This window comes from Apodemus sylvaticus, chromosome 16, assembly GCF_947179515.1.
Source record: "Apodemus sylvaticus chromosome 16, mApoSyl1.1, whole genome shotgun sequence".
Lineage (NCBI taxonomy): Eukaryota > Metazoa > Chordata > Mammalia > Rodentia > Muridae > Apodemus > Apodemus sylvaticus.
Window position 1 is genome coordinate 84,154,903 of NC_067487.1, and position 10,551 is coordinate 84,165,453.

The 10,551-nt window shown below is 40.3% G+C and overlaps 1 protein-coding gene across 4 annotated transcripts in view; it reads right to left on the minus strand.

The window, feature by feature from the left end:
* The window catches only part of Fam172a (family with sequence similarity 172 member A), a 482,169-nt gene extending 472,222 nt beyond the window's left edge, over positions 1 to 9,947 (minus strand). For all 4 annotated transcript variants that reach the window (XM_052160054.1, XM_052160053.1, XM_052160052.1 and 1 more), the window contains exon 1: positions 9,800 to 9,947. The gene's annotated coding sequence lies outside the window, so the exon portion shown is untranslated. The remainder of the gene's footprint in view (positions 1 to 9,799) is intronic.
* Positions 9,948 to 10,551: the final 604 nt, after the last annotated feature.

Sequence of the window (10,551 nt, forward strand, 5' to 3'; positions counted from 1 at the left end):
CAAAAACTGGTTCTTTGAAAAAAAATCAATAAAATAGAAAACCTATAGCCAAACTAACCAAAAGAAAGAGACAGTATCCAAATAAAAGCAGAAATGAAAAGGGAGACACAACAACAATGAGAAAATTCAAAGAATCAGTAGGTCTTATCTCAAAAGCCTACATTCCACAAAATTGGGAAATGTTAGCAAAATGGACAATTTTCTACACAGATGCCACTTACCAAAGTTAAATCAAGATTAGTTAAACTATTTAAACAGGTCTATAACCCCTAAAGAAATAGAAGCAAGCATTAAAAGGATCATAAACAAACAGGAAAAACCCTAGGGCCAGATGGTCTTAGGGCAGAATTCTACCAGATATTCAAACTAGAGCTAGTACAATACTCCTCAAACTATTTCACAAAATAGAAACAAAAAGAACACTGCCAATCTCATTCTATGAAGCCACAGTCACCCTGATACCTCAACCACACAAAGACTAAACAAAGAAAAAGAACTTCAGACCAATTTCTCTATTAACACTGATGCAAAAATACTCAATAAAATACTCTCAAATCAAATCTAGGAACACATCAAAAACATAATCCATCAAGATAAAGTAGGCATCACGTGGATGAAGTGAGGATTCAATATATGAAAATCCATCAATGCAATCCACCATATAAACAAACTAAAAGAAAAGTAATCACATGATCATCTCATTAGATGCTGAAAAAGCCTTTGACAAAATCCAACTCCTCTTCACATTAAAAGTATTAGAGACATCAGGGATAAAAGACATAAAGCTAAACATAATTGAAGCAATATACAGCAAGCCAATAGCCACCATAAGCTAAACGGAAAAAACATAAATTAATTCCACTAAAATCAGGGATAAAATAAAGCTGCCTACTCTCCCCTCTTCAAGATAATACTTGAAGTTCTAGCCAGACCAATAAGACAACTAAAGGAGATCAAGGGGATACAAATTATAAAAGAAGTCAAAATATCACTATTTGCAAATGATATGATAGCATACATAAGTAAACCCAAAAATTCCACCAACAACAGCAAACCAACAGCCAACATCAAACTAAATGGAGAGAAACTTGAAGCAATCCCACTAAAATTAGGGAAAAGACGAGGCTGCCCACTCTCTCCTCATCTATTCAATATAGTATTCAAAGTTCTAGCTAGAGCAATTAGATAACAAAAGATTAAAGGGATACAAATTGGCAAAGAAGAAGTCAAGGTATCACTATTTGCAGATGATATTATAGTATACATAACCAACCCCCCCAAATTCAATCAGAGAACTACTACAGCTGATTAACAACTTCAGCAAAGTGGCAGGATATAAAATTATCTCAAACAAATCAGTAACCTTCCTTTATATAAATGAAGGCTGAGAAATAAATTATGGAAACAACACCCTTCACAATAGTCACAAATAATATAAATACCTTGGTGTAACTCTAACCAAGCAAGTGAAAGATCTATATGACAAGAACTTCAAGCCCCTGAAGAACAAAACTGAAGAAGATATCAGAAGATAGAAAGATCTCCCATGCTCATGGGTATCTAGGATTAACACAGTGAAAATGGCCATCATATCAAAAGCAATCTACAGATTCAATGCAATTCCCACCAAAATTCCAACACAATTTAGAAGAGAAATTCTCAATATCATATGGGAAAATAAAAAACCCGGGATAGCCAAAACAATCCTGAACAATAAAAAAACATCTGAGGGGAATCACCATACCTGACCTCAAGCTGTATTACAGAGAAATAGTGATAAAAACTACATGGTATTGGTACAGAAATAGACATGTTGATCAATGGAATCAAATTGAAGAGCCACAAATAAAACCACATGTCTATGGACACTTGATTTTTGATAAAGAAGCCAAAACCATACTATGGAAAAATAAAAGCAATCTTCAACAAATAATGTTGGTCTAACTGAATTTCTACAGGTAGAAGAATGAAAATAAATCGCATTTATCAGCCTGCACAAAACACAAGTCCAAGAACCTCAACATAAAACTGAATACACTAAATCTCATAGAAGAGAAAGTAGAAAATATCTTTGTCTTAGTCAGGGTTTCTATTCCTGCACAAATATCATGACCATGAAGCAAGTTGGGGAGGAAAGGGTTTATTCAGCTCACACGTCCACATTGCAGTTCATCACTAAGGAAAGTCAGGACTGGAACTCAAGCAGGTCAGGAAGCAGGAGCTGATGCGGAGTTCATGGAGGGATGATACTTACTGGCTTGCTTCCCCTGGCTTGCTCAGCTTGCTTTCTTATAGCAGCCAAGAGATGGTCCCACCACAAAGGGCCCTCCCTTTGGACAACAACTAAGAAAATGCCCCCACATCTGAATCTCATGGAGGCAGTTCCTCATCTGAAGCTCCTTTCTCTGTAATAACTGGAACTTGTGTCAGGTTGACACAAAACCAGCCAGTACAACACTTGAATGCATTGGTACAAGAGACAATTTCCTGAAAAGAACACCTATGGCTCAGGTTCTAAGATCAACAATTGGTAAATAGGACTTTGTGAAACTGCAAAGCTTCTGCAAGGCAAAGGATGCTGTCAATAGGACAAAACAATGCCCTAAACACTTGAAAAGGATCTTCACCAACCCTACATTGGACAGAGAGCTAATATCAAAAATGTATTAGGAACTCAAGAATTTAAGCACAATCAGCCCTAATAACCCAATTTAAAAATGGGAAACAGCACTAAACAAAGAATTCTCAACAGAGGAATCTTGAATGACCAGAAAGTACTTAAATAAATATTAAATAAATATTCAAAGTCTTTACTCATCAGGGAAATGCAAATAAAAAAAAAACCCTCTGAGATTCCATCTTACACCAGTCAGAATGGCTATTACCACTCCCCCATTGCTGGTCGGACTGCAAACTTGTACAACCACTTTGGAAATCATTTGGCAGTTTGTCAGAAAACTGGGAATATTTCTACCTCAAAACCCATCTATAGACCTCTCCTGGGCATAAATCAAAGGATGCTCCACAAGCCCACAAAGACTTGTTCATATTCATAGTAGTTTCTTTTATAATAGCCAGAAACTTGAAACAATCTACATGTCCCTCAACTAAAGAAAGGATATCAGCTATTAACGACAAAGACATCATAAATTCTGCAGGCAAATGTATGGATATTGAGAATATGTGAGGTAACTCAGTCCCAAAGAGACATGCATGGTATGTACTCACTTATAAGTGGATATTAGCCATAAAATACAGGATACCCATGCTACATTCCACAGACCCAAAGAAGCTAAACAAGAAGGCTTGAATCTCACTTAGAAGGGAGAATAAAATAGTCATAAGACGCAGATAGAAGGAGGAAACTGGTTGGGAGAGGGGATGAGGAGGAGAATGGAGAGGGGGTTCTAGATCAGGTGTAGGGAGGGACAGGAAGAGTGGCTAGACTGCAGCTGACTGCGGTGGGGAGATAGAGGGGCATGTCCAGGAAGAGACAGAGACCTGGGATGGGGGAGGTACACAAGAACCAATGAGGGTGTTCTTGACTGTGTGGGAATGTAGAACCTGTGGAAGCCACCTCCATGCCAAACCCCAGTGGATGGATGGGGGACATCAACCAAACCACAGAACTTTTGAGCCAAGGTTTATCCTGTCTACAAGAGATGCACAGACAGGGGATGGAACAGAAACTGAGGGAGAGGCCAACCAATGACTGGCCCAACTTTAGACAAGCACCAATGTCGGGCAAGCACCAATCCCTGACACTATTAATGACACTCAGTTATGCTTTCAGACAGGAGTCTGGCATGGCTGTCCTCTCAGAGGCTCCACCCGACCCCCACGGGCAAACATTAGATGGAGCTTGAGGACTCTTATGGAAGGGTAGAAGGAAGGATTAAGGGCCCCAAAGGGATATAAACCCCACAGGAAGACCAGGAGACCCTTGGGAGTCTCAAAGACTGAACCATCAACCAAACATACTTGGGCTGAGCCTGGGCCTCCTCACAAATATGTAGCAGATGTGCAGCTCGGTCTTCATGCGTGCCCAGGAACACTGGAGCAGGAGCTATCCTAAAAGCTGTTTCCTGTATATGGGATATGTTCTTCTGGCTGGGCTGCCTTGTCTGGTCTTAGCAGGAAAATATACACCTAACCTCACAGAGACTTGATAAGCCAGGGTAGAGGGACAGCAGGCAGGGGGCCTCCACCATCTCAAAGAAGAGGAGGGGGCATGTGGAAAAGATTGTGGGAGAGGGTGACCAGGAGGGGGAGCAGTGAGTGGGATGTAAAGTGAATAAGTAAATAATAATAATAAGTATTATTAGTAATTGATAAATTATTTTTTTATAAAAAGAGAAATCATCCCAATTATATCAGAGGTAATCCAGATGGGTTAATGTAATTTCTAAATTGAAGTTAATATCAGAAAATCTTCCTCATTATAAAGATAAATGATATCAAGAATAAATGAAGGTATTCAAAGCAACATAACCTCTCACTTACCAACTAATCAACCTTTTAACACTTTTAAATAATCTCATTTGGTATTATAATTGGACTAAATCCCAGCTTGTTTCATCTTTTATACAAGGTAAATAAAGGTAAGTTATGCTCTGCAGAAGGAAAAAGCCTTCATGCCTCTGCTCTCTTGGACATTCACTCTAAATTGTTGCGCCACATAAAGTAACTCTCATGCGGATTTCTTATAACTGACTGATTATGATGATAATGCTCCCATAATGGCTTATAGTCACACTGCTGTGTACTGGTTGTATACTGGTCATAATCATTGTTCTAAGGAGCTATTAAAGAAATTTCAAAGGCTCTTAACCACAACTCGAGCCTTATCACCCCTTTAAACTCTAAATAAAGACTATGTTTATGATGATTTAACACTATATTTACATCAAATATAAAACCATTTATGAAGAAGTGTACACACAATAAATGCTTGCTCTGATGATCTATCCTTACAGTAATATTTTCTCAGAAACAAAAATTATTATATACATTGCAAAGCAAAGTGCTTCCAAAATCCGGGGGAAAATGATATAGAGAAAGCAATTTAGTGCTGCCATCTCTAACTTATATGTAACTTAGCTGCAAAGCCTCGAGCAAGTCAGTCATCTGTCACCCCATATGTAGCAAATTAATAAATTTCAGTTAGCCAACAATCATAAGGAAATTTATGGCATAATATTCTTTATTCATTATTTAAACTACAGAAAAATGGTTGACTTAAATGAGCTTTATAACTGAAAGAGTTTGTAAGCATATGTCCAAAGTTTGAAATAAATGATGTTTGCAAGAAAAAAAAGTTACTCAGCTACTCTAACCTAGTGGATATTCAAGCATCCTTCAGTAAGATACTTCTTTCTATTTTAAACATTAAATATAAAAAATATTTTAATATCTAATATGGTGGTTCATGCCTTTAATCCCAGATTTTGAGAGGCAGAGACAGGTGGATCTCTTTGAGTTCGAGACCAGCCTGGTTTATGTGGCAAGTTCTAGACCAGCCAGAGTTACATAGTAAGAGCCTGTGTCAGAGGGAAAGGGTGTTACTCAACTAAATCTCTGTCATAGGAACAAAAATCATGTGGTACATATTCTCAAGAACTTACACTTATTCTACAGAACTGTACACAGCTCACCCCTTCCAACAATGGCGACCAAACCACAGAAATTGAAACATATTACTTGATATGGAGCAGGGCCCCCTGGATCACTGAGGGCCCAGTATTTTGTTTCAGAACCACCACATGCTGAGAAGTGACTGGGGATCTGCGCTCTCTCCACCTCTTCCCCAGGCCATTCTATCTGTGAATCTATTCTATCTCATTACTTGGCTTTCGGTTCTTCGGTGTTGTCAGTCATGGGGCTCACTGTCTATTATTATTGCTGACCTCCTTTGTCTTTATCTGTCTAGCCACAGACTGCTTTATTGTTGCCCAGCATATCTTTTCTCTTCATCACTTTCCTTCTGTGTCCTTCTCAGCTAGCAAACAAAGGTGGGTGTACTGGCTGGTTCTGTGTGTCAACTTGACACAGGCTGGAGTTATCACAGAGAAAGGAGCTTTAGCTGGGGAAGTACCTCCATGAGATCCAGCTGTGGGGCATTTTCTCAGTTAGTGATCAAGGGTGGTGCCATCCCTGGGCTGGTTCTCTTGGGTTCTATAAGAGAGCAGGCTGAGAAAGCCAGGGGAAGCAAGGCAATAAGAAACATCCCTCCATGGCCTCTGCATCAGCTCCTGCTTCCTGACCTGCTTGAGTTCCAGTCCTGACTTCCTTTAGTGATGAACAGCAGCATGGAAGTGTAAGCTGAATAAACCCTTTCCTCCCCACCTTGCTTCTTGGGCATGATGTTTGTGCAGGAATAGAAACCCTACTAAGACAGTCGTCCACTTCACAGGTACATCCAGCCAATCAATAAGCCTTTTTCCTTTCAATTAAAGAAGAAAACAACAAAGCAAAACAAAGATCTTTGGTTTCTCTGAGATATTCTCATCATAATGTGATACTGAAAGGTTTGTTCATTGTACAAAGGAGACTTTGGAGTTCTGGGTTTTTTTGTTTTTTTTTTTAATTTCTAAGTATAGGGTATAGATACCTAGCCTACAGTCATTTGAGGGCTTTTACTATTATAGAACTTTAAGGTTAAAAAGCAAGAAAACACATGGTGTTTTACATCTTAAAAGGCAACCTAATACTTTAAAATATCACAAATAAATCTTAAAACGTTTTACTGAAATCAGGTCTTAAATTAATGTGCTGAGACATACCTGAGTGCAACAGCACTTGTCTAGTATGCACAAGCCTCAGGTTCAGTCCTTAGTACAACACATGACCCAAAGAGCTGGGACGGGTTGCCACACCTGTAAGCCTACTTAATCTCACTATGTGTGTGGATGAGGCAGAAGCATCACTGAGTTTGAAACCAGACTAGACTACAAAGACTATTTCAAAAACTCCAAAGTACATATGTCAATGACCAAAAAGCACAGTAAAAAGTATTTAACATTACCAATACTATAGGACTGTGAACCAAGACCAGAGTCCTACACAGTTCTGAGTATGGCCATTACCTTTTTTTTAAAGGTTTTGTGAACACGTGGACACTGTAGGGAAATTAGAACACTGTGCATGACTGGTGGGGGGAAAGGGTAGTCATTGTGGTACACAGTATGACAATTCCTTAAAAACTTAGAGACGGAATCACATTAGTCAGCTTTCTGTCACCATAACAGACACTAAGGTAGTCAGCATATAAAGAGAAAAGGTCACTTTGGCCCACAATTTTAGAGGGTTCAGTATGCCTTTAGTTGGCCCTATTCCTTGTGTGCCTGTGGAAGGCAGCACATTATGGGGGGAGCAGAAAGGAGCACAAGGCAAAGCAAATGGCTCACTTCTAGTCAAAAAGCAGAAACAAAGGGAGGAGGAAGGGGCTAAGGCCCCCCTTCCCTCCTCAAGGGCACGCCTTCAATGATGGAAACCCCCAAGCAGGACCTGAGGGAAACCCCCAAGCAGGACCAGATTCTTCCCCATAACACTCCTCTGAGGAGCCAACCTTAAAAGATGAACTCAAGATGTAAACTATTCCAAATTTTCATTTAATCAGCTTCACTTAAGGATATCTAGCCAGAAGAAATGAAAGTTAGGCAAACAGATGTTTATGCATCTTTACAGTAGTAGCCAAAAAAAAGTAAAAACAACAAGTATCCACAGACAAACAAATAATTAAAAAATGATACATTTATACAGTGATTATTATATTCAGCTTTTAAAGGAAGGACATATGTAATAAAGTAGTTGAAACTTGGGGACATTGTCCTAAGTTAAGTAAGCCAGTCACAAAAGGACAAATGCTGTATGAGTACACTCATATGATATGCCCACAGTAGTCAGAGTCATAAACGCAGAAAGAAGCTCCATTGTTGCCAGGGGCTAAAGAAAGTTGGTAATGAAGAGGTAGTATTTAATAAGTACAGAGGTTCATCCAGGAAAAATGAAAAAGCACTGAAGACAAACAGCAATGATAGCTATTCAACAACAGGAACATCATTTGTATTCCTGAACTGGATACTTGAAATTGTTGTTGTTGTTGTTGTTGTTGTTGTTGTTGTTGTTTTTCAAGACAGAGTTCCAGGCAGGGGTGGCACACGCCTTTAATCCCAGCACTTGGGAGGCAGAGGCAGGCGGATTTCTGAGTTCAAGGCCAGCCTGGTCTACAGAGTGAGTTCCAGGACAGCCAAGGCTACACAGAGAAACCCTGTTTTGGGGGTTGGTGGGGGGGGGACAGACAGATTTCCTCTGTTTAACAGTCCTGACTATCTTGGAACTCATTTTGTAGACTAGGCTGGTTTTGAACTCACAGAGATCCTCCTGCCTTTGCTGCCCTAATAAAATACTTTGTTAGGTACATTTTACTATAATGATAAAAAAATGAAAAGTAAAATTGGAAAAGAGGAGAGACATATTCACTAAATACTGACACTATTGGGCAAATCCAATCTAACAAAAACAAAGGGCAGCATACATTACATTAACTAAATGTTGCTCTTTATTGAGCACGGAAGTACCTTTACATGTGCACTGACCCTAGATTCTCTTCCCAAAGCTAAGCTGGTGATCAGTAAATATGATCTATGATAACTATAACAAGTCACTGAAAATTCTTTCTCCAGACTATTAAGGCCTATATCTTTATTATTCCAAGTAATAACAAATGTGTTTCAGTCTTAGAGTCTTTGTACTCACCTAAAGCACACCCCCCATAACTGTAGAGTCCAGGTTCTCACAGCCCCTTCTCCCCTCCACTTGCTTCATTTTTCCTCACCAGGCTTCTCACTACTGTTTATGCAGTTGTAGTCACAGTCAAAGAGCCATTCTAGGCAGCCCTTCAGTTCTCATCCCTTTGACAGTTAAAGGGACCAGACTCCCAGTTTAAAAGTAGGAAAGCTTATAAAACGCACCATACCAGCGCTGACAATAAATCCCAAACTTTGCCTGCTCTTAGTCTGAGAATGAAAAGGGGTATCTGTCCCTCACAAGAAAGGAAAAAGAATAAAGAGAAACAGAATACTTTGACAGTTCTTTAAAACAAAACAAAACCATGAGCACCACTGCAATGGACCTATTTCCAAACAATCAAAACAAGGCAGTAACCGGTCCAGACCACAGAACTTTCTCAATACAGCTTTCTAGAGAATTTGGGGAAAATACACAGTACGATTTGTCTTTTAAATGTAGCCCACGCTCTCTTAGACAGAAGTTACTTGACTCCAAGGACAGACACTTTGGGAAAGCAAGAATATGATGTGGTCTGCTTCTGAATGTAAGTAACTTACAGAAGAATGTATACATCCTACTAACGTTCACAAGACACAAGTTTTTGAGGGTATAAGTGCACTTCAATGTTGGCTATAACTGTATGCTACAGCTTCAGTGGTTGACAGTCTTTTTATGATAACGAACAACTAAAACCTTCAACCAGACAACTGCAATACAGTAAGTGGAGAGTCTCTTCCCCCATCTAAGGTGTCTGGTGAAAACCAGTCTCAGGGACTCAGACACAGGCTAGCCACCCCGGGTCACACGTGTTCCTCCTGCCTGGAGAGTGGACAAGGCAGGTGAGGCAGTCCTTTAGCCTCATAGATGAGATCTTGCACATAGATGAGAGAAGTGGATCAGAGACGTCGCGTGGCTTCTGACAGTCAGGACCCCGGAGCCAGCATCCCACCCGACTCCCAGCCAGGCCAGCCCCTCCGGCGGCTCGCAGAGGCGGCCAGCGCAGTCCTACCTGACTCTGTCCCCAGCTGCAAGGCTGAGACGGTCGGCGCAAGGAGGCGTGGCCTTCCAGATCTCTGGGCGAACTCCCTTGCGCCCCGGCTCCCACTTTCTCTCTCAAGATCGGCGCCCCGACCAAGTTCCAGTCGCACTTCCGGAGTCTTCAGGGGTTTAAACGTCATCACGCATGCGACGGCCGCGGCGCCAAGAACCCGGAAATGGGTGGGGCGAGCCTCTAAATCTGTTCCTGAGGCTCTGGAAGAGAGAAGTGTGTGGTGTGCCTTCCTGTGGAGTGTCTTCCTCTCCTCGTTTGCGGCTATCCTAGGCTATCCCTAAACCCTCGTTCTGGAATAGGAATTTCAATATTCTCTGTGATGCTGGTCTTAAGAGAATTCCTCATGTCGGTCCATGGTTCAGGTGATTTCATCCCACCCTTGATATTCAAGTTGAGACTGGAGGCCTATGTTTGAAAGATTGTATTTATCACAAAATTAAGACAAAAAGTTAACCCTAACATCCTAATGAAAGCTGACTCAAATGGGAAGTATGTTGGTGTTCTGTTTATCCAAAATAGGTCTAAAAGATTCTTCTCCTTAGGTTAGAATAGGGGTGAGCAATAGACACCACGGTTTTAATATTTTATATGGTATTCTGATGGCTTCTTTGTTTTTAATTCCGAAACCAATATTTTGCCAATTAAGGCCAAAGAATGTACTGGAGACACGAAGCTATAACTGAGTAAATGCTGATAGCTACCAAATCTTT